The following is a 27,206-nucleotide window of genomic DNA, read 5'->3' as shown; positions in this document are numbered from 1 at the left end:
ATCGTCCACCTTCATAACCAGCCTGCATGTATGCCATATACATCTGATGGCGACTTGCAAGTGTCAGTGGAAAGTTCTTATACCTCTTATTTGTAACGTAACCATTGTTGCCTTCAAATCTCATGCACCAATGATGTCTCAGTGGTCCATACATTAACATTTGAGTAGGTAGATGTACCATATAATGCATTTTGGGAATGAATGATGCTCTGGGATACAGTGATTTAAAATTGTACAGATATTCAGCAATAAGATTTTTCAAATACATTGCTGTGTCTCTTGTACAATACGATGATGTACAAATCAGTACAATTTGTACCAGGCGCAGCGTATTTTTCTGATATACATCATCAAGAGGTATTCATGCCCAATGATGACAGGAAGAATGTGTACAAGTGTTAGCATTGCTGATGCACTTTGCTTGGTTGTTCCGCAACAATCAATATGTTTTTTTCTCAATTGGCTCTGATATTGAACTACTATGCAAATAAGAATAATAGAATCCTCTAATTGCTGAATTAAACCACTTTAGTGTGAACAGAGACTGCACAAATCTAAATCTAAAGAGTACATGATACAGCTCATGTGGGACAACTCCTTCAAACAGAACATGCATTGGGTCTTGAACAAGGCCAGATAGCAAATCAATTTGCTTGAGTTTTAGTAGTTCACTAGTAACATTTATTCCCCATAACTTACTCCAGTATAACCTTGCTTGTTTACTCATTTGCATAAGGTCATTCCATCTATTAATGTGTGCTTCTTTATTTCTAAACACCACTTGCCTTTCGTCAAACAAATTTTTAAATTTCACATCTCCTGCAATTTTTGAGAGCAAATGAAACACCCTCCTTAAATTTCCCTGGCGAATTAGATGCAGTGTCAGCAGGTACAATAACAAGTGTCCCCCCTTTGCTATGCCTTATCCCATGTAGTTCTAATTTCAATCACTGTGCTTATTAAATCAGACAACAACTTTCTTTGCCTTATATACTGCTAAGAGCTGCATGGCATTACGCTTAGATCTGTATTCGGGGGGGGGGGGGTATTAGCCAAAGTAAAGTTGAACATAGTCAGTTTGTGCTTTTTAATATGACTACCCAGTGGGTTTACAATTTCAAAGTCATCACAATTCAAAACAATTAAAAGTGCTTGCCTGTCAGTTACAAAAATGGGATGTGTTTTGACAAAGTCTCCATCACAAATGACATACAGGGATGTTGTATGTGTTCCCAGACTTCAGGTAGGAGTAATAGTTGCTGTAAACATTGCTTAAATGGGATTATGTACCCTAACCTTGGTACTGTTTGGATTGTACCATTCTTTGTGACAAACTTTTCACCTATCACTACTTGTTCAGGCTCAACTAGAGTTTCTAGTGTCTTTTTATACAAGGCCTATCTTTTTGCATCACTAGAAGATAATTCCAACCCTGTAACAATATCAATGTCATTAATGACATTTGAGTCAATTCCTAAACTTTCTAACTTTTCTGCAATTTGTTTCCTGTATAAATTTATGTGACTATGAACTAAAGTGTCTGTTGTTGATACAATACTGTCAATCCCAGCTTGAGAAACATTGTGCATTGATTCTAAACTAAGGGTAAACATGGCATTAAAATGGTTGATGCCAGGTTCTCTTACAAAAGGGAGAACAAAAGTATCTTCATCTGTATCAATGTCATCTTCAGCAGTGTTCGTGTCTATGTGTTTGTGCTTTCTATGAACATGAACCTTATAATTTGTCCAGCGATTGGTTGTGTAAGCACATGAATCAATGCAGCAAGCTACAGAAAAATTGGGACCATTTTTATGGAAGCGCACAAAGTGCCTTTTGAAGGATGTAAACATATGATTTGAATATGGACACAACACAAAAACACTTAAATATAGGTTTCCCATATTAAATAAGTGTGTAATGTATTTGGAACAGACTGACTGCAGACAAAAAAAACCATTTAATATGCCTGGTATTATTACTGTTTTGATTAGGCCCTATAAAAAATTATATCGATTAGCATGCCCGCCCGCCCAGAAAAAAACCTCCGCCTCTGATTTTTTAAAATTATTTTATTTTGAAAAAGTCAGCTTTATTCGATTGAAATATCAACAAATTCGATTTGAAACAATTCAGATTTGTCTTTGATTCTGTTTTTATTTGATTGGCCTATCTTTGTAATGTATCCTTAAAACGGAATAATCAGAGCTATTTCCCAACAGTATCACTATTAGTTCAATTGGATAGCATGCTAATAATCAGTATGATGAACGCTAGCGTTCAGCACTGTGCGGCGTGTAACAGAATTATTCGGAAATCCGACATTTAGCCTCGTTTGTTGTTTGATTTGCAGAATTTCCAAAATACTAGTCTCGCGTATGTGAGACCACAACATGAAATAAATATATATAAGATTGAGATCGTGAGTCACTCAAAGTTGCTCGAAAAAGGTGGGTACTCAACAAAAAAACTATGCCAAAAAACTGAACCCTTCAAAATACCGAATGAGCCGCAGTTCAAATTTGCAACATGTTCAATGTCATTTGGCCACAAAATACAATACTTACAGAAACAAAGGTGCTTTGATTATGTATCAACAGTTATCACGCAGTCGGAAAAACGATATCGGTATACTGAAAACAAGTAATCTTGGTGAAAGCGGCACAAAACAGTTTCGTGCTTGCAACAAAATGTCTGCCTCTGGTCTGCACAGAAATGGCGCGCTCGCATTGCGCATACTCAGCTGTGACGTCAATTGAACGCTAGTGTCTCCCCTCAATGAGTTATTAAGCACATATGTTTTATAACACATTACATTGGCTGCAGTCTTCTTCTCGACGTCTGCTAGCGGTGTCCCGATTTCTTCACAAAACGATGTTAAGACGCTTCTAGAAAACCTGATTGCGTCTTTCGTCTTTGGTGCATCTTTATTTCCTACTAGTGTGTCAAGTTCTTCTTCTGAACTGAAGCTAAATCGTCCAGTCTTTCAAGGCGGACCATCGATATCAGCGACCGAACTAGCATACGACATATTGGAAATCACACGATCAGGTGATGAGTGACGTCATCTCCGGGCACTAGTTGATGTACTAGTCTCCCTAGGGAACTAGTAATTTCCCTGGCGCTACTATGGTGATTTAGCCGATAACACCAATTACCAATTACAGTACAGTATTAACGAGTGATGTGTTATAATCTAGAATTGAACACTAGTGTTCTGTAAGCTTTTTATTCTCATATTATTGAAATGACCCGTTTAAACGCATTTACGTTGTTTGTATTACAATTAAATAACAAACATACAAAACAAACATGTAAAGCAAACGTGGCAGTATATTTGGTTTACAATAGGGCCTACAGTGTTTAGTCGCATACGAGCATCAAACAAAACAATGTTATTTTTTGTATTTTTTGAAGTTTGCCGGAACTAGAAAAAAAAATATCTGCTAAAAGGGCCGTGATGTATTTAAAGTACGAACAATGTTGTCTGGATAAAATCACGCATATAATAACTGTTGCCAGTTGCAGTGTTTAGTCACATACGAGCATAAAACAAAACAATGTTAGCATGGACATATTTGTTTCCCTCCATAACATTTCACTTTCTGAAAGCAGTGATTCATGCAAGGAGCATAACAGGTTGTGAACATCTTGCCACTGATATAAAGCATCTGGATTTTAATGACCACACATCTTTGTTAACTCTTTCATACCACCATCCCAAAATACATTCGTTAGAACCTCACTTGCTGTTTTCATCATATGCCAATCACCAGGTATTCGTAAATACCAACTATTAAGTTCAACATCTCTTTTTTCAAAGTTTTTTACAATTGCATATGTTTGTTGGTCTCCACCCAGTACGACCTGTGATGCACCATCCACAGAACCAACAGACAAATACTTTTTTTAGCTCAGCAAGATAGCCCTTGATGTCTTTCATGTTAGCATCTACCTCTCTAACTGTAGCATATACAATATTATCCCCCAAGAAAGGACACCAGTGGGGCAACAGTTTTTACACATCTTCAGTAAATGATGTATTGACATTTTCATTAATGTTTCCAGCCTGAATACTGTGCAATAATCCTGTTAAGTACTTATTGTATTCTACTGTATTTATCTGTAGGGTGAATTCATTTTCTGGAAAACAGCACACTTCCTGCTCCCACCACCTTGAGAGACAACAGACTGATGGGACTCCTGAGCACAAGAAACCACTAATTGGGTACACTCACCAGTCCGACTTGATTCATCAGCCACTGACACGTCCAATTGGTATGGCTTGCCAGCCTGCAAAACTACAGAATCATCAGACTCTTTATGCAAAACAACATGGCGATTCAACAATAGAACACTTTGATGGCTCACTTGGTTAGCAAGTTAGCAAGTTCAACGCCCTGGAAAGGGGGCACCAGTGCTTTTAAGAGTTTTGGCAAATTTCATATGAAAATTTAACTTAACAAATGTTACTCGCCAGAATTTTTCTTTCACTAATTCTTGGATTGCTTTGCGTTTACTCGACCAAAATGTGCCATGATTTCTAATTTGGTCTATGCTGCATAATACACCAAACATGTTAAACATTTGAAAACCCCTGTCCCTTCAACCATTTGCATATGCACATAGCCCAAGTAATGTTTGAAGAAAAATGATCGTCTGTCAGATATGTTGGAAAGTAAACTTATAACCATTTGCATTTTAAGTTTGTTGGAATGTTGGTGAGGATCCCTGCTGCTAGATTGACTACTCTTAAAATCATGTGTCAAGTTTTGCTTTATGCCACACAGCTGTTCAAGGAACTTAACCAAATCTGGTTCAAGATAGGAGTCTAGTAAAAATGTATTGTCACTTTGGTCACATGCCTTATCAAAACTAGGAAATATAGTCGGATAGTCAAACTGTGCCGTTGGTGGAAACCTTTTAACTTGTGCCTTAATTACTTTTTGTAGTTTTCTAATATCCACACTGTTTGTTTTCATCTCTTCTAACATAGACTTTGTGTTAGATATTTCTTCTGATAGTGTGTATATATTGTCAGCTACCACTGAAGACACTGGATAACTACTAGGATAACTCATTTTCCCATGTTTAGGACTTCTCCACAGTGTACTCAGATTGTGTTTTTGTACCACTCGTTCACAATACAGTAGAACAGTTTAGTATTTTCTGAAAATCAGTAATATTGGCAAGCATTTTCAGATCATTTTCATACATATCCATTATTTCACTCTGAAATACATATTTTTTCTCAAGTATTTTCTGAAGTGTTTTTGACATGCCAGTGCACTGCATTTAACAAAGATATTAGAGCTTTGAAGCTCAGTCTAGGCCAGTACAACCTGCTTGCAAACACTGCCAACAATCTGTACAAACTAGTGTAGTTTCAGAAAAGGACTCTGTGCAATACTGTGATTGTGTTTGCCTATAAAATACCAATTACCACAACAGTTGTTTCGGCACACAACACAGTTTGCCATATCAGCAAACCGAAGGAATTTTTTCCAGCATATGTTGCAGAGATGTTTTATATTGGTTTTATTGAAATAAAGTTCACATCTGTTGCTATGAGCCGTACACCACTCGTCTGTTGCCAATCTTTCATGTGTGTTTTTACATACACAGCAGATTCTTTCTTTTTTAACTGTGTTTTAATCACTTGATTACGTTTTTTTTCCCAGTATGGTGTACCAGCTTTAAAACACCCCAGATGGCAGCTTCTACACAACTCAGAACCAACAACAACATTGAAATCCTTGCCCTCACATGCCAATTTGTTTTTAACATACTGAACCCTGTCCATGGCTACTTGACGATATGAACCATTATGAAAATCAGCTTCGTCACTTGAACTACCAAGTGTTTCAAAGACCAAACATGTTCCTGAAGGGTCCGACTGTTTTGCGTTTTTGTGGGGTATTTCATCCATTTTACAAATACAGACAAGGAAAAGGCAAGGTCAATTAATATTTAATAGACAACCATCAAAACCACAAAACAACCACTTTGAAAACGAACTTGTAAACTGTTTTTGTGCCCCCTACTTATTCTTCAACGCTGATTAAAAAAATGCTAGATTTCAGTTTGTTCAGATTCTTGTACACTGCAGCACCAATTCCTGAAAAATAAAAATAAAACATGTTAGACTAAATAATTGTAAGTAATTAATAAATACTCTTGAATTTTATTTTCAATGAAGGCGCTCTTACTTCAAGATTTTGATAATATGGAAAACAAGTTACTAAAATTTTCATAGCAAGAAATAAACGATTCATTATAATTAAGTGTTCGGACCTTTAACAATAATCATGGTTAATACGGGCTGCTCTCCACCACCCGTAACAAAAAATGCGTGCAGTAAAATTTCGAAGAACGTCATCGCAGACAAGATATCGACCCTACACGTCCCAATAATACAGTTTAAGGAACAACTAGGAAAAGGGAATATTTTGTTGGAAATATTACACACAATACTAGGCTCAATTTCGAATGAAATCGTTAAGACATCCGGGCATCAAGATACAGCAGGCGATCAGACTGAGCTACATTACGATGCCTATATGGTTTAGAGATAAACAAAATTAGGCAGGTCTCCAGAAGACGTACCTGCACTTTATGCAATTTTTTTAAAAATTAGGCTAATTTATTCATGACGTGTAGTTTCTGCGCTCATGAATATTCATTAATTAAAAGGGGCGATATATTATTTTGGTGGAAGAGTTAGAAAGGGGGAATTAGCAATCCTTAGGGGGTCAATACAAAAGAAGGGACCCATTTGGAGAGAAGCAATCATCTTCGTGTCTGTTGTTGTTGCATGTGACTTGCAGCTGTCATCTGTGTTGGTACTGCAACGATTTGTTGGCTACGACTGGCTTCCATGTGAGGGTGTATTCTTGTGCTCTGTTTTTCTGACTTGAATTCTTGATCTCTCAAATTGCTGGCATTGTACATATCCGCTGAACCATGTGGGTAGTCATGCAAATAAATGATTTGTTGTCATATTTAGCTTTATTGCAAATTAGTGTTTGCGAGAAAAGACGGGCAGGCATGGGAATTGAACCCGGGTCCTCCTGATCACTATGTAGACAACTGACAAGACCACGATGGATTTACTGGTTTTGTTTTGATGATTTGATGAGACTATATAGTGTGTACATATATAGAAATACAACATATTTCTATTATTGAGTTACAATTGTCCAAAAAATTGCCAATTTTGTGTTTTTACTTGTGTAAACTATATTGGGTGTTAGCTATTTGCGTTGCCCATACCTGACCCGACCCTAACCCTAATGCCAAGACACGTTCCTGTTAATAATTCCGTTGCCCATACCTGACCCGACCCGACCCGACCCGACCCTATATCACGGGGTGGGTTCTCCACACTGTCAGGGGGGGAACTCGTCTCGTCTCTCTATCTCATCCCCTTGAGGTACTGGATCGGGAAAGTCACTTAATATACTTTACAGTCAAATAAGGCACACACAACGAAATACGTTTCAGCTCTCGTCTTATTCGATCTTTTGGAGCACTCTATAAGACACAGCGCCCTGGGGAAAAGTCCCCAAGACTCTCACAAGGCTGAACCAAGACTCGCCCAAGACTGGACTGCCTCAAGGCTCGCCCCTGGACTGCACTCTCGACTGCCCAGGACTGCACTCTCTCTACTGCGTCTATCGTGCTGTGCTCCCCAAGACCAACTCAAACTCTCTTTATTCATTTTCAAAACTCTAACCAATTACAATGCAGTAAAAAGACTCTAGGGCGTAACCTTCAATCATAAAGCCAATCACACTAAGTACTGAATACGTCATATCTTTTGATTAATCGTTCACTACATTAATAACTATGAAATACCAACTGTCAGAATCGCGACGGTTATCTGGTAATTAGTTCCAAATCACTGAGCCAAGTTCCGTCCAAAACTTCAAATAGACCTAAACGATGACAGACATAACACAGCAATTCAGCTAATAATCAACTAATTAAGTCGGTTAACAGATACGCGAAAACAAATTCATGACACATCCCTTCACCCAAACTGAGATTGTGCCTCTTGGCATAACACGTTCACAAATCAAAGATACCGTCAGCCACTCATCGTCATAGGATTAAATACAATACTAAGAAAAAGGATAAATCAAAGAGTAAAACACACTAATTAAGTACAATGATTATAAAGTCTAAATACAATGGTTATAAAGTCTCAAATATCAACGGTTATAAATCAAAAACAAGGGAAAGGCTACCAATCGACTCGCTTTTCTCAAACAGTTCGCTGAGGTAACCCTTCGCTGCACTGTCTCCGTTACTAAAGGTTACAAACTCTATATCAAAAGGTCAAAAAAAACTAAGGCGTGGCGGTGTAACCAAGCGATCAGCCAATCGCTGCAGTCGACAGCATGATCACGTGATTACCAGGGATGCGTCTCTCGGTTAAAGCATTGCAAAGCGGTAACTAATAAACAATGAATAAAAAGCTATTAATCAAACTCCTGTCATATACGCTTATAAACTTCAACTGAACTCACAAGTCGTTAATCTAAACAAAAGTCATACGGCGTGGAAACAGAATGCAAAGATAAAGCTATCATAACACATTACTCCTCTGGCAAAAAGACGGGGAAAAGACTAAAACGATATACACTACTGAGTTACATATAAACCTGTCAATCATGAACAAAAGATTGCGTTATCAAACAATACGTATATAGGCGCACCAAACTCTCATCCCAAAAAGACATTAAAAAACGTTACAAAGGTGCTATCAACTCAAAAAGCGTCAGAAGTATTCCGGAAACAACACATAAACAAAAACAACTCTTAAAACGTCGATATCTCTGTACTCGACAAATCTCAAAACTCTTAAAAAAAACACGTGGGGGCAACACTCTCCCCATCATAATCCGTACTCATAAACTCATTAAAACTCCACAAAACTCATAACACTGTGTTGCAAATACTTGTCCACTGAAACGCGCTTAAATCGTTATAAAGGACCTCGAACGTCACTAAATATCAGTTCAAAACAAAGATCTGGGCGCCTACATACATACAATTCAACATCACAAAAAAAAACGGTAAAAACAATAGAAAAAACCAGCAATACATTACATTACTGAGCAATAGTGTTGTGATTGTGAAAAGAGTTCAACGTCCTTGAGTTTCAGTGTCCGTTACAGTGTCCAACGAGCGGTTCTCTAAGCAATACACAGATAGCTAAAGTTCTAATCAAAGTCTATAAGCGTCTTCTTCTTTCGTCGCGTTAGTCCGGGGTCGTTCTTTATCATCTTCTTGTCTTTAATGTCGCTCAATTCTTAATTATACAGTCCTATACGATACTCGTCCTTCATAAGGGGTTCAGAAGTCTTCATCTCTTCAGCGTCGTTCATCGGTGCCATACTGTTAACGGTGTTAGTCGTCAAGCGCGGTTTCGTCTCTGCCATGGAGCTGTTAGTTTGGTTCACAAGAAAGACACCTCTTCGTCATTTCACTTTTCTTCACAGGATGTCAATGTGTGTTAAACACCTGCCCGGGATCTCCACTCACGTATCACGGGGTAAATTCTTCTACTCTCGGGTTCTCCACACTGTCAGGGGGGAAACTCGTCTCGTCTCTCTATCTCGTCCCCTTGGGGTACTGGATCGGGAAAGTCACTTTAACTTTACAGTCAAATAAGGCACACACAACGAAATATGTTTCAACTCTCGTCTTAGTCGATCTTTTGGAGCACTCTATAAGACACAGCGCCCTGGGGAAAAGTCCCCAAGACTCTCACAAGGCTGAACCAAGACTCGCCCAAGACTGGACTGCCTCAAGGCTCGCCCCTGGACTGCACTCTCGACTGCCCAGGACTGCACTCTCTCTACTGCGTCTATCGTGCTGTGCTCCCTAAGACCAACTCAAACTCTCTTTATTCATTTTCAAAACTCTAACCAATTACAATGCAGTAAAAAGACTCTAGGGCGTAACCTTCAATCATAAAGCCAATCACACTAAGTACTGAATACGTCATATCTTTTGATTAATCGTTCACTACATTAATAACTATGAAATACCAACTGTCAGAATCGCGACGGTTATCTGGTAATTAGTTCCAAATCACTGAGCCAAGTTCCGTCCAAAACTTCAAATAGACCTAAACGATGACAGACATAACACAGCAATTCAGCTAATAATCAACTAATTAAGTCGGTTAACAGATACGCGAAAACAAATTCATGACACCTAACCCTAATGCCAAGACACGTTCCTGTTAATAATTCCGTTGCCCATACCTGACCCGACCCTAACCCTAATGCCAAGACACGTTCCTGTTAATTGCTCAATAATGATACTCTGTTATGCACTGTCTGCGGGTAAGTTGCATTGATGTCAACTGATTAAAAGTTGCGTTTAAGTAATTCCCACTATTAACAAGTGGTTAAATTGTGATAATAAATGTGTGGACAAATATTTGAGATATTTTTTTGGTGTAGACAACTGTCATTCAATAATTTCACACCATTACAATTGTTAAATTGAGGGAATTAATGTGTGGACAAATATTTGATACTTATTTAGGTGTAAGAACTCGTGTTTGACCAACTTCCACCATTGCAATTTGTTAGAATAATGAAATAAATATACTGGTATCATTGGATATCTGATTTAATTGTGAAACTTTCTAACAAAATGTTAACTGCTGACTTCGAACCATCAATCAACAATTCCGCAGACACAGTATAAATTCCACAACACCACAGAAAATATTCGTCTGTTGCCTGAATTGGTTTCGTAATATAGGGAACGCCATCGACACTTACCTTGACTTGGGTCTTGTTTATCTTTGTTGTCACAATTGCGCGTCGTCTAGTTCAAGACGCTAGTTATTTTATAATTTATTCATTCAGTTTTGCATGGTTGAGTTTTGTGAGGTTTATTATTTTTTCGCGACGTTCTTTGTTTACTTGTTACGGTTTGAGGGATTTCAGTTTATTTGATTTACGTTTTTATGGTAGCTCTGAGCGGGACTCGAACCCACTGTCTTTTCAAGCTAATTTTGTTTTATCTCGATGGCATGCTTGTGTGCCACGCCACGACGTTGGTCGTTGAGTGGTGTTCATTTTTCTAACTACTCGAATGTTCCGATGAGTTGAACGGGAAAGCCAAAACGATTGCTGGTTTCTGATTGCTTCGGTTCTGGTGAGGGTGTATCTAGTGGAATTCGAACCCATGGCGTTTGTATTGTGCGTTTTTTTGTGCGTTTTTTCCCATGTTGGGTACGCCGTAATATGCAACCACTTCCCCGTTTTATTGTGATTTTGTGAGTGTTTAATGATGTCTTCCTCACCCGTCACGCCATGACCAAGTTTCAATCATACGACCATTTTGCAACGAAGTGCGTGACCCTTGTCATGACCCGACTGACTATATATGATCGTTCTGTTCAACTGTTAAGCTAGGATTTATTACCGTTATTATAATTATATTGTCACGTGATTTCTTTTACCTTATGTGTAATGTCTTAAGTATCTTTATTGTAATTTGTATATACCAATTCGTATAGAGGAAACAACCCCGATTGAAGGTCATGTATTTTGTGCCGTCACCAATTCGTGTGTAAGTACGACTTCTAGAACCATACCAAAAATTAGTACAGAAATACTTACCAACTAGTAAAATCTAAAATACAACGTTGAAATTCACAAATAGACGTCTTCTCTACGCACATGTATGCAATGTGACTAATCGTGAAACCACGTGACCGTTCACTATGACGTCAGTCCGTCAACCAGCTGTCTCAAGCTCGAAGAGGCAGGTAATGGGAATACGCCATTAATAAAATATGAAATCTGATTGGTCAGGACATGGATTCTTCTAATTGGCTATTCAATAGTACTTCCGGGGCACTTGTTCAAACATGGCGGCAAATTTTAATCTGATGTTGTCGACGAAAATTGCCCTATCAAAGAAGAATATTTGCAAAAAAGGAGGCACTCCCATTACATTTCTAAAGCCGAAGCAAGCTAGATGCATGAAGGAATTGTTTAGTGGAAGATATGTCATTGGTGTTCTTCCCACTGGTTATGGAAAATCGCTGATTTTCGAGCTTCTGCCATATGTGTACGAAGCACTTGAGCTTGCAAGTGGGAGATTGGCGGCGTAGTGCTCAGTACTTGTGGTCAGTCCACTTAATTCTATTAGTAAAGAGCAGAAACAAAGGTATGTTAGTGTCGCCAAAATTTACCTCCATGATTTACCTACCTCCTAAAATGTACACGAATGAATTTCAGTGGAATCTTGTTCATAACATTTTATACACAAATTACACATTTTAGGAATTCCACTAATAGGCATGATATTTTTGTTTACTATGAAAGTTCGTTTTCAATCTGGAACTCATTCCAACACTTGTGGGTAAAGGCTTTAAATTCTCACTATATCTGATTATTGTCAAAAAATCACTCTTTGAATGTAAATTAAAGCTTTGATGGGATCCTTTAATCCGTTACTCACAACAATTGTGAATGTAAAGAGAACTGAGTACTTGACCTACCCCCCCCCCCCAAAAAAAATAACTGCATGTCCAATTACAACAGAAAGTGGGAAAACTTTACCCCTTAGGTGTAGTTATTTTATTTATTAAAATGCACTCTGAATGAATCTGTACACTTATAATTTCACATTACGTTAGGTTTTTAACATTTCTACATTTTGTCAGATTGTTGTAAATAGTTTTTTGAAACTTACAACTCCTGAATAAATATATAAAATATCAAAAAAAATTATCTCCAAAAAATGTGTGATAAATATTTGTTACATATATATTGAACATTTTTTGCTCACATAATTTGTATAATGTCGTAACCAGGGTCCTCTCAGCCAGGGTGGGGAAGAATACTAGTCATACAAAGATGGTAGTTGAGATTACACATTTTTTTTTATCTCTATTTGGAGGTACATTTTTATTTTTATCAATGGGCAGAGTTATATCTACCAGAGTGCAATTTTTATGTTCTTATCTTTGATGGCAAAATTGAATTTTTTGTTTTGATCATGTAACAGAGTACATGTATATAGTCAGTCAGTTCACTTTGCACAATCACCAATAATCACAACAAACAAAGAATACTGCGAGTTTGTCAAATACATTTGCCATATAAAGTTTCTCAAATATTAACTATATTTTCATAAGTACAGGTATGGAGATGATGCATTAATCATAACATCTACTATTGTTGACACACCATTAGAGCTTCAAAAGTTGGCAGGGCATTTCAAATATTTTCTTGGACATCCAGAGCATATTATTAAAAAAGAAGTGGCAAAAGAAGAACATATTTATAGTTATAGATGAAGCACATTGCATTGTTAAGTGGGGACCAGATTTCCGCCCAGCCTTCCAAGAATTATGTCGTTTAAAGTCAGTCTTCCCCAAGGCAGTACAATTAGCCATTACAGCCACTGCTACAAGAGATCTACAACAAACTGAGCTTTCCAGAGCCCTAAACATGAAAAATGCTATGGTCATCACATCACCTGTGGACAGACCAAATATAAAATTAGCAGTCAGGACAAGACTACCTTCAACTGGGTAAACCATGGTCAATGAAAGTTTTGAAGCTATATTCATGCCATTAATTGAAGAACTGAAAGAAAACAAAGTATATTTTCCCAAGACAATAGTCTATTCCTCTCTCAAGTGGTGTGGCTATGGCCATGAGATGGCAGTGAGATATAGATGGTTCTTTGTCAGAGGTTATACACCTGGTAGGACAGTTCCACAAACCATGCACTGCAAAGGTAATTATGATACTATAGTCTATTTAACTTTTTTATTTGTAAATTATTTCAAATGCTTGATTAGTGTTTATTATATGTGTTTATTATATTATTATATTAGTGTTTATTATACATGACAATGGAAAATGGACCTACAAAACATGATTGCAAAGTCAATGTCATTGAAAACCCCAAATCACCCTCAACCCCCAAATATCTGCCCCCCCCCCCAACCTGGTCGACCCACATTGAAATTCATAACATATGCAAAAAGTTATGTTTGGAAAAGTCCCAGCTCGGATGACAATTCTCCCTCTTCAGCCTCCACACTATCATGTATAGATAAAACTTCCAGCAGATTTTATAAAAATACACATAGCCAAATGTGTCTTCCCTGAAATAAATAAAGTAACATTATTTTGCAAGTTTAATTGTAATTTACCTTTTAAGCCTTTCGTACTACCGGTACTTTGTCAGTTGGTATTTCCTAATTGTTATACAATTTTCAGATGAAAACCGAAGTTGGAACTGCCATTCAGAAGGGTGCAATTAGACTACTCTTTGCTTCAGAAGCATACTCAATGGGCACTGATGTTGTTGATATTGCAAGGATTATACATGCAGGACCACCAAAATGCTTGGAAAGTAAGTTGTCAATTTTTAAAAGCTGGATTATTTAAAATCTGATAGGGTGGCTAGCATATTTATGGGGTGTACAGTAGTGTACGACTAAATTTACAGTGATGTGCAAGTTTTCCAGTGTATCTTCATATTTTGTAGTAATTTCTGTGCAGACAAATTGTGCATCTTCTCAGCATTGCTTTCTTTCTTTCAATGATGCATCTCTTAATTATTAAAAACAATATTGCAGTTTATTTAGTTATCTTTACCTTTTCATTTTCAGCATATTTACAAGAACTTGGTCGTGCTGGAAGAGGTGGGCAACAGGCATTAGGAATATTGTACTACAATGCCTCCGACATTAGCCCTGCTGCATCTGGCATGACTGAGGACATGCGCAAATACTGCAAAACAGAGTTATGCAGGAGAGAGTTTGTATGTGATAGATTTGGCAGTATACCAAGATTCTCAGAAGAAAACAGACCTCTACACCTGTGTTGTGATGTTTGTGAAATAAAATGTAACTGTGATTTATGTGGACACAGTGAATGTTGAATGAATCAACTAGGGTCTCGGTACAGAAATTACTGTCAGAGTACGGTACTTTAAACATGAGAATATGATATATGACGTGCCAACAGGGTTAGCATCAACATTGGCTAATGATATTGCAATAAAGTTCCAACATTTCACAAACTACGAATCAATCGGGGACACATACAAAATTCATATGCCAAAAATATATGGATTATTTTAGAAAGAATGAGCCTAGAGAGTGAATAGATTGTCACTGGACTTGGTGACTTATTATCATGTAAATCACAAATGCACCTTATAATTTGGTGTGTATGCATACATTTGCTATTGTTGCAGGGAAAAGGTAGGGTGGGTCAACTTTGTGATGAACTTTTAGCTTGAATTTCACTATGGCCTGATCACTGATGACTGAACCCACCTTCATACTGGTTATAGTTTTTGGACTTCAGTTACAACACTCAATACTTTACACAGATTCATCACTACACCAGTTCATGTATGTTACATATTATACTAATTGATTTCTTTGCTGATGTTATAATCACAGATGAGTGACAGGGTCACAGGCCTATTTTTTGAAATAGACCTGTGCAGTATGCAATATACATAAACGTGTAACCATAACATAACCTAATAAAAGACAATACAATTAAAGTTGCTGTTTTGTAATGTTTTATTAAGATGGTTCATGAGGCTCAATATACACAAACCTAATAAATGTGTGCAAATTCAGAAAAAAGTCTGGTACAAAATAGCTGATTTACAATACCAATATGAATACAAGTGTAGCTGATTTACAATACCAATATGAATACAAGTGTAGCTGATTTACAATACCAATATGAATACAAATGTAGCTGATTTACAATACCAATATGAATACAAGTGTAGCTGATTTACAATACCAATATGAATACAAATGTAGCTGATTTACAATACCAATATGAATACAAGTGTAGCTAATTTACAATACCAATATGAATACAAGTGTAGCTGATTTACAATACCAATATGAATACAAGTGTAGCTAATTTACAATACCAATATGAATACAAGTGTAGCTGATTTACAATACCAATATGAATACAAGTGTAGCTGATTTACAATACCAATATGAATACAAGTGTAGCTGATTTACAATACCAATATGAATACAAGTGTAGCTGATTTACAATACCAATATGAATACAAGTGTAGCTGATTTACAATACCAATATGAATACAAGTGTAGCTGATTTACAATACCAATATGAATACAAGTGTAGCTGATTTACAATACCAATATGAATACAAGTGTAGCTGATTTACAATACCAATATGAATACAGGTGTAGCTGATTTACAATTCCAATATGAATACAAGTGTAGCTGATTTACAATTCCAATATGAATACAAGTGTAGCTGATTTACAATACCAATATGAATACAAATGTAGCTGATTTACAATACCAATATGAATACAAGTGTAGCTGATTTACAATACCAATATGAATACAAGTGTAGCTAATTTACAATACCAATATGAATACAAGTGTAGCTAATTTACAATACCAATATGAATACAAGTGTAGCTAATTTACAATACCAATATGAATACAAGTGTAGCTGATTTACAATACCAATATGAATACAAGTGTAGCGAATTTACAATACCAATATGAATACAAGTGTAGCGAATTTACAATACCAATATGAATGCAAGTGTAGCTGATTTACAATACCAATATGAATACAAGTGTAGCTAATTTACAATACCAATATGAATACAAGTGTAGCGAATTTACAATACCAATATGAATGCAAGTGTAGCTGATTTACAATACCAATATGAATACAAGTGTAGCTGATTTACAATACCAATATGAATACAAGTGTAGCTGATTTACAATACCAATATGAATACAAGTGTAGCTGATTTACAATACCAATATGAATACAAGTGTAGCTAATTTACAATACCAATATGAATACAAATGTAGCTGATTTACAATACCAATATGAATACAAGTGTAGCTGATTTACAATACCAATATGAATACAAGTGTAGCTGATTTACAATACCAATATGAATACAAGTGTAGCTGATTTACAATACCAATATGAATACAAATGTAGCTGATTTACAATACCAATATGAATACAAGTGTAGCTGATTTACAATACCAATATGAATGCAAGTGTAGCTAATTTACAATACCAATATGAATACAAGTGTAGCTGATTTACAATACCAATATGAATACAAGTATAGCTGATTTACAATACCAATATGAATACAAGTGTAGCTGATTTACAATACCAATATGAATACAAGTGTAGCTAATTTACAATACCAATATGAATACAAGTGTAGCTGATTTACAATACCAATATGAATACAAGTGTAGCGAATTTACAATACCAATATGAATGCAAGTGTAGCTAATTTACAATACGAATATGAATATGAATACAAGTGTAGCTGATTTACAATACCAATATGAATACAAGTGTAGCTGATTTACAATACCAATATGAATACAAGTGTAGCTAATTTACAATACCAATATGAATACAAGTGTAGCTAATTTACAATACCAATATGAATACAAGTGTAGCGAATTTACAATACCAATATGAATGCAAGTGTAGCTAATTTACAATACGAATATGAATACAAGTGTAGCTGATTTACAATACCAATATGAATACAAATGTAGCTGATTTACAATACCAATATGAATACAAGTGTAGCTGATTTACAATACCAATATGAATACAAGTGTAGCTGATTTACAATTCCAATATGAATACAAGTGTAGCTGATTTACAATACCAATATGAATACAAATGTAGCTGATTTACAATACCAATATGAATACAAGTGTAGCTGATTTACAATACCAATATGAATACAAGTGTAGCTAATTTACAATACCAATATGAATACAAGTGTAGCTAATTTACAATACCAATATGAATACAAGTGTAGCTGATTTACAATACCAATATGAATACAAGTGTAGCTAATTTACAATACCAATATGAATACAAGTGTAGCGAATTTACAATACCAATATGAATGCAAGTGTAGCTGATTTACAATACCAATATGAATACAAGTGTAGCGAATTTACAATACCAATATGAATACAAGTGTAGCGAATTTACAATACCAATATGAATACAAGTGTAGCTGATTTACAATACCAATATGAATACAAGTGTAGCTGATTTACAATACCAATATGAATACAAGTGTAGCTGATTTACAATACCAATATGAATACAAGTGTAGCTGATTTACAATACCAATATGAATACAAGTGTAGCTGATTTACAATACCAATATGAATACAAATGTAGCTGATTTACAATACCAATATGAATACAAGTGTAGCTGATTTACAATACCAATATGAATACAAATGTAGCTGATTTACAATACCAATATGAATACAAGTGTAGCTAATTTACAATACCAATATGAATACAAGTGTAGCTGATTTACAATACCAATATGAATACAAGTGTAGCTAATTTACAATACCAATATGAATACAAGTGTAGCTGATTTACAATACCAATATGAATACAAGTGTAGCTGATTTACAATACCAATATGAATACAAGTGTAGCTGATTTACAATACCAATATGAATACAAGTGTAGCTGATTTACAATACCAATATGAATACAAGTGTAGCTGATTTACAATACCAATATGAATACAAGTGTAGCTGATTTACAATACCAATATGAATACAAGTGTAGCTGATTTACAATACCAATATGAATACAAGTGTAGCTGATTTACAATACCAATATGAATACAAGTGTAGCTGATTTACAATACCAATATGAATACAGGTGTAGCTGATTTACAATTCCAATATGAATACAAGTGTAGCTGATTTACAATTCCAATATGAATACAAGTGTAGCTGATTTACAATACCAATATGAATACAAATGTAGCTGATTTACAATACCAATATGAATACAAGTGTAGCTGATTTACAATACCAATATGAATACAAGTGTAGCTAATTTACAATACCAATATGAATACAAGTGTAGCTAATTTACAATACCAATATGAATACAAGTGTAGCTGATTTACAATACCAATATGAATACAAGTGTAGCTAATTTACAATACCAATATGAATACAAGTGTAGCGAATTTACAATACCAATATGAATGCAAGTGTAGCTGATTTACAATACCAATATGAATACAAGTGTAGCTAATTTACAATACCAATATGAATACAAGTGTAGCGAATTTACAATACCAATATGAATGCAAGTGTAGCTGATTTACAATACCAATATGAATACAAGTGTAGCTGATTTACAATACCAATATGAATACAAGTGTAGCTGATTTACAATACCAATATGAATACAAGTGTAGCTGATTTACAATACCAATATGAATACAAGTGTAGCTGATTTACAATACCAATATGAATACAAGTGTAGCTGATTTACAATACCAATATGAATACAAATGTAGCTGATTTACAATACCAATATGAATACAAGTGTAGCTGATTTACAATACCAATATGAATGCAAGTGTAGCTAATTTACAATACCAATATGAATACAAGTGTAGCTAATTTACAATACCAATATGAATACAAGTGTAGCTGATTTACAATACCAATATGAATACAAGTGTAGCTAATTTACAATACCAATATGAATACAAGTGTAGCTGATTTACAATACCAATATGAATACAAGTGTAGCTGATTTACAATACCAATATGAATACAAGTATAGCTGATTTACAATACCAATATGAATACAAGTGTAGCTGATTTACAATACCAATATGAATACAAGTGTAGCTAATTTACAATACCAATATGAATACAAGTGTAGCTGATTTACAATACCAATATGAATACAAGTGTAGCGAATTTACAATACCAATATGAATGCAAGTGTAGCTAATTTACAATACGAATATGAATATGAATACAAGTGTAGCTGATTTACAATACCAATATGAATACAAGTGTAGCTGATTTACAATACCAATATGAATACAAGTGTAGCTAATTTACAATACCAATATGAATACAAGTGTAGCTAATTTACAATACCAATATGAATACAAGTGTAGCGAATTTACAATACCAATATGAATGCAAGTGTAGCTAATTTACAATACGAATATGAATACAAGTGTAGCTGATTTACAATACCAATATGAATACAAATGTAGCTGATTTACAATACCAATATGAATACAAGTGTAGCTGATTTACAATACCAATATGAATACAAGTGTAGCTGATTTACAATTCCAATATGAATACAAGTGTAGCTGATTTACAATACCAATATGAATACAAATGTAGCTGATTTACAATACCAATATGAATACAAGTGTAGCTGATTTACAATACCAATATGAATACAAGTGTAGCTAATTTACAATACCAATATGAATACAAGTGTAGCTAATTTACAATACCAATATGAATACAAGTGTAGCTGATTTACAATACCAATATGAATACAAGTGTAGCTAATTTACAATACCAATATGAATACAAGTGTAGCGAATTTACAATACCAATATGAATGCAAGTGTAGCTGATTTACAATACCAATATGAATACAAGTGTAGCTAATTTACAATACCAATATGAATACAAGTGTAGCGAATTTACAATACCAATATGAATACAAGTGTAGCTGATTTACAATACCAATATGAATACAAGTGTAGCTGATTTACAATACCAATATGAATACAAGTGTAGCTGATTTACAATACCAATATGAATACAAGTGTAGCTGATTTACAATACCAATATGAATACAAGTGTAGCTGATTTACAATACCAATATGAATACAAGTGTAGCTGATTTACAATACCAATATGAATACAAGTGTAGCTGATTTACAATACCAATATGAATACAAGTGTAGCTGATTTACAATACCAATATGAATACAGGTGTAGCTGATTTACAATTCCAATATGAATACAAGTGTAGCTGATTTACAATTCCAATATGAATACAAGTGTAGCTGATTTACAATACCAATATGAATACAAATGTAGCTGATTTACAATACCAATATGAATACAAGTGTAGCTGATTTACAATACCAATATGAATACAAGTGTAGCTAATTTACAATACCAATATGAATACAAGTGTAGCTAATTTACAATACCAATATGAATACAAGTGTAGCTGATTTACAATACCAATATGAATACAAGTGTAGCTAATTTACAATACCAATATGAATACAAGTGTAGCGAATTTACAATACCAATATGAATGCAAGTGTAGCTGATTTACAATACCAATATGAATACAAGTGTAGCTAATTTACAATACCAATATGAATACAAGTGTAGCGAATTTACAATACCAATATGAATGCAAGTGTAGCTGATTTACAATACCAATATGAATACAAGTGTAGCTGATTTACAATACCAATATGAATACAAGTGTAGCTGATTTACAATACCAATATGAATACAAGTGTAGCTGATTTACAATACCAATATGAATACAAGTGTAGCTAATTTACAATACCAATATGAATACAAATGTAGCTGATTTACAATACCAATATGAATACAAGTGTAGCTGATTTACAATACCAATATGAATACAAGTGTAGCTGATTTACAATACCAATATGAATACAAGTGTAGCTGATTTACAATACCAATATGAATACAAATGTAGCTGATTTACAATACCAATATGAATACAAGTGTAGCTGATTTACAATACCAATATGAATACAAGTGTAGCTAATTTACAATACCAATATGAATACAAGTGTAGCTGATGTACAATACCAATATGAATACAAGTATAGCTGATTTACAATACCAATATGAATACAAGTGTAGCTGATTTACAATACCAATATGAATACAAGTGTAGCTAATTTACAATACCAATATGAATACAAGTGTAGCTGATTTACAATACCAATATGAATACAAGTGTAGCGAATTTACAATACCAATATGAATGCAAGTGTAGCTAATTTACAATACGAATATGAATATGAATACAAGTGTAGCTGATTTACAATACCAATATGAATACAAGTGTAGCTGATTTACAATACCAATATGAATACAAGTGTAGCTAATTTACAATACCAATATGAATACAAGTGTAGCTAATTTACAATACCAATATGAATACAAGTGTAGCGAATTTACAATACCAATATGAATGCAAGTGTAGCTAATTTACAATACGAATATGAATACAAGTGTAGCTGATTTACAATACCAATATGAATACAAATGTAGCTGATTTACAATACCAATATGAATACAAGTGTAGCTGATTTACAATACGAATATGAATACAAATGTAGCTGATTTACAATACCAATATGAATACAAGTGTAGCTGATTTACAATACCAATATGAATACAAGTGTAGCTGATTTACAATACCAATATGAATACAAGTGTAGCTAATTTACAATACCAATATGAATACAAGTGTAGCTAATTTACAATACCAATATGAATACAAGTGTAGCGAATTTACAATACCAATATGAATGCAAGTGTAGCTAATTTACAATACGAATATGAATACAAGTGTAGCTGATTTACAATACCAATATGAATACAAGTGTAGCTGATTTACAATACCAATATGAATACAAGTGTAGCTGATTTACAATACCAATATGAATGCAAGTGTAGCTAATTTACAATACCAATATGAATACAAGTGTAGCTGATTTACAATGCCAATAATACAATGCCAATGTACTAGTTCTCATGGGTTTACCATTCTAAACCTCACAGTTTGGGGTAGAATGTCATAAACTCTAACGTGTACAATATACTAATATTTTTCAGTCCTTGAGAAATGAAGGGACAATGCATTTTCAACACTTAATACACTATGGCAAAAAATAATAACAAAAAAAATAGAAATTTGAAGATAATGCTACCAAATGAACAAATTAGAGAGAGGACCACCCTAGGTACCTATGCAGCAAATATGAAAGAAATCCAGCTAACGGTTTTTGATAACAAGTAAAACATATAAAAAATAATAACGAAAAAATTCAGCAAAAATACAAATTTCAAGATGTCACCAAATGAACAAATATAACAGATGACCACCCCAAGTATCTACATTATTAATCTGAAAGCAATCTGGCCAATGGTTTTCAAGACAAAGTCAACAAGTCATTGTTAATGACACAGTCCCCGTTCAAAATTGTGTGACTTGACATATGAATGAATTTGATGCTGATGAAGTTGATATAAGATGTAAACAATTACAATTTAGTGCTTTTACATGAGAATTGTGCATTGGTCGACCATATCGAATCAAATCACAAAAATAATGTTGGTGCAGATGTATATCTTTGTACAAAATTGAAACAAACGTTCATTGCATTCAAGAAAAAGTAGCACGAGTACCATGAAAAAACAAAATGGCCGCCAGTCGGCCATATTTGTTCGAATCACGGAAAAAAACGACGTGCACCTACAACCCAATATGTATGGTCACCATACCAACTTTGATCCAAATCGGCCAAGTCATCTCTGAGAAAATGCTGCGGACATTTTAGGTATCAGAAATAGCAAATCCAAAATGGCCGCCAGTCGGCCATTTCTGCTCCGATCAATAAGTAACTTGACGCACGTATTTAAGACATTATGTATTGTCTTTCTGTAAAGTTTGAATGAAATCCATCAATTAGTCTTAGAGATATTGCTCCGGACGGACGGAACCCAAATTAATAGTCCCCGTTTTCGGACTTCGTCCGAACGGGGACTAATGAACTCACTGAAAACTGAGTGATTAATTTTCTGAAAAATTACAGATTGTGGGGCTTTAAAAACAACTGGCTGTTTTGATTTTCAGAGTATACACTTATTTTAGATGTTTTTTTCACCAAAATTCAGGTTTTGGGACTCACGATATACATGACTTTTGTTGGAAAATGTTTTGATACAAATATCACTTTTTCTGTACCTTTTGTACACCAATCCCTTAGATGAGTGCTGACAAGAACCCTGATTTAATTTCCCAGCTCAGTTGCAAAATAATACTGTTTGCTTTCAATCCATAATCTTGTGCTTTGCACTTCAAGATTATCAAGTACTGAACAATGCATACGTGGGAATGAGGAATGTGCTCGTCAAGCTACAAACTGGAAGGGTCGCAGGGTACGCAAATCTCTAATCATGGTCATTTCATCACTTTGTGCAGATGCAACAGTGTGATGTCGATACCTTTTGATGACATCTGAAGTTTCATCAAAGTTACGTGCCACTTCCTGAACCCCAGCAAGAGCTTTTGATCTTGCTGTAATGTTCTTTTCAGTTTTGTCTGAAAACATGTGTTTCAAATTCTTTTTAATCATATTCACCATCCATTCCATCCATCTGCTGGTATGTGACTGTCAGTCTTTCCTGCAGTGTTTACAAATAAGCCAAAAAAATCCTCATGTGCTTCACGTATTGACAGTGAACACAACTGATGCACAAGCAATCTCACAATTCATAAGCATATTTTGAGAGGCTATTGTTTGCCTTGAAAAACAACATTGCAACTTTCAATAATCGGATACCTCGGTCACGGTCTGGATGCTTGATAAGATCGAGCAGATCTTTGTACATAAGTCCAAGTTCTAGCACAGTGTGACTGTAGTTCTTGATATAGTCTTGTTTACTTGGATCTTTATATTTCTTCTCAGTTGGCTTAATCAAAAGTTGGATTTGTTGTCCATCGGCCAGCTGCAACGTTATCACTTGACCTTGTTCTGAAGATCAATATGTAAAAAAATAACAATTAGTATCATATCATATTTCTTACTTCCACTGTTTACCAAATCATGTCATACTTCTCAAGCATTAATATAACAAAAATCAAAGAAAGCTTAGAAAGAACTCCCGTGTGCTGAGAGTATTGAAGACACATTAAAAATTAATTCAAAATTACTTGTACATGAGAGATTGATGGAAAAGCTGAAAACTAATTATGTAAATCAGGTAACTAATATGAACAGAACAGAAAAAAATTATGAATTATTATGCTAATTAGAGAATTAATATGAACAAATTTTAACCCAAAATTAATCAGGCCTGTCTATTGTCCTAGAGCATTTATGCACCAAATTTAATTCAAATGTGATGATCAGTAATTGAGATATCCTATTGTCCTATGACATCTGTGTACCAAGTGTCATTGAATTATGCAAATTAGGTAATTAATATGTACTCATATTACCCTAAAAACTATCAGGTCTGCGCAGTGTCCTATGACATATATGTACAAAATTTCATTGAAATGTGATGATTACTACTTGAAATATCAAAAGCTGAAAATTTATTAATTATGCAAATTAGGTAATTAATATATACTGATATTACCCTAAAAACTATCAGGTCTGTGCAGTGTCCTATGACATCTATGTACCAAGTTTCATTGAAATGTGATGATTAGTACCTGAGATATCAGTGGAAAAGCCGAAAATTGATTAATCATTATGCAAATTAGGTAATTAATATTGGACAGATTTTTACCCAAAACTAATCAAATCGGCGCATTGGCCCAGAGCATCTATGCACCAAGTTTCATCAAAAACTGATGTATGGTTCTTGAGATATCAGTGGAACAGGCGGACACACATACAGACACACTAACTGCAAAGACTCCCTTTTTGTGCTTCGCACACGGGAGTCAAAAATCTGTCAGTGTGATACCATGAACAGCAACTGTTGCAATTTGGCATAAAAATGTTGATGTATATAATTCTAACATTTATGACATTCTGAACAAGCATTCAAAATGCATAGTCCCGTTCAGTATTAGCTATTTTGTCGACCTCAATGTTCAGTACAAGTGACAATTAGACATGCAGGGTCCCATGTAGGCCGGGAGTTGACAAACATGGGAATTCTTTTCCCAAGTGACAAATTCACTTTTAAAGCAATATGCATGATCATCATACAAAGTTTAAGGCCACCATTTCAATAAATTTGATCAAACCTCAAAACAAAACATGCTGTGTAGTATAGTACTTACTATGTACAAACTTTGAACTGATTCATATCTTACAGAAGAATCAGCACGAAAAGGGAAAAAAATGGCCACCAGTCGGCCAGTTTGGTTCAAATCACACAAAAAATATGACGTGCACCTGTAACCCAATATGCATGATGATCATACAAGCTTTGATTGAAATCACCCTGTGCAGCTCCGAGAAACAGTTCCGGACACGTTTACCTATCAGAATCCACCAAATTTGAGGACAAAATGGCCGCCAGTGAGCCATATTTAATTAACATGTCAGGAAAATCGACGTGCATATGTAGATCATCATACTTTGTCTATATGTCAAGTTTGAATAAGATCGGTCAAAGTGTGTCTGAGAAATGGCTCCGGACGGACGTACGCACGGATGGACGGACAGGAGCAAATTAATAGTCCCCGTTTTTGGACTTCGTCCGAACGGGGACTAATAAAGTAAGTAAGTAGTGGCATGTATAAGAGTAGCAGTCATGAATGTACTGGCACTCTACAAGAACAGAAATACAACATTGCTCATTACATTCACTGGTAGAGTAAAAATTTTTACCTTCAATGTTTTGTTCTTTACATATGTTCAAGAAAGATTCAAATTTAGGAGCAACAAATTCATCAACAATTCTAGTGAAGTGTATTTTAAACCACTCTTCTGCAGCTTTAACATCACCTGCAGGTGGAGGTGGATGTTTTACAGGATTACTATATACATCTGACATGTCAAAGTATTCCATGACAGCCTCAATTATGTATGTATCAATAAAGCTGATAACAAAGTCCTTGTCTGCATCATAAGCTTTGCGAACATCACTGTCAACATTTGTGCGAGAAATTATCATTTGTTTTCATTGTCCCAATCTGATTGCTACTTCTTTCTTGGTACAACTGATGGAAAAACATCATTAAGTGAAAACGCTCAAATGATATTGGAGACGAGTGTTTAAATTTGTCTCTAGGATTATCTGCATGAATGCGAAGTCTCTTTGCCCCACTAAATCTCTCTCTAGTCAGCTGGTCTCCACCTATATGTACCTTCACACCATCCACACTCTGGCCAGCTTGTTGATAAACATTGTGAATGACTTCTTCATAACTATCTAGGATGTCTACAACCTGATCATAGCGTTGTTCATTCTTGAATAATACAGGAAGTGGTACAACCTTTGTCTTCTGGGAAAGAGATTCTGAGAAAGGTCCCACAATTGTTTTATCCACAAATTCCTTCACAA

General features: G+C 34.9%; 2 pseudogenes; one reads left to right on the top strand and one right to left on the bottom strand.

Annotated features, from left to right (window-relative positions):
- The first annotated feature begins 11,902 nt into the window (after positions 1 to 11,902).
- On the top strand, positions 11,903 to 14,940 carry LOC102809559 (uncharacterized; annotated as a pseudogene).
- Positions 14,941 to 24,088: 9,148 nt separating this feature from the next.
- LOC146732794 (uncharacterized) lies at positions 24,089 to 26,711 on the bottom strand (annotated as a pseudogene).
- Between the last annotated feature and the right edge of the window lie 495 nt (positions 26,712 to 27,206).

Source organism: Saccoglossus kowalevskii, chromosome 17 (assembly GCF_978046115.1).
Source record: "Saccoglossus kowalevskii chromosome 17, keSacKowa6.1, whole genome shotgun sequence".
In the NCBI taxonomy this organism is placed as follows: domain Eukaryota; kingdom Metazoa; phylum Hemichordata; class Enteropneusta; family Harrimaniidae; genus Saccoglossus; species Saccoglossus kowalevskii.
This window is presented reverse-complemented; position numbering and strand designations above follow the sequence as displayed.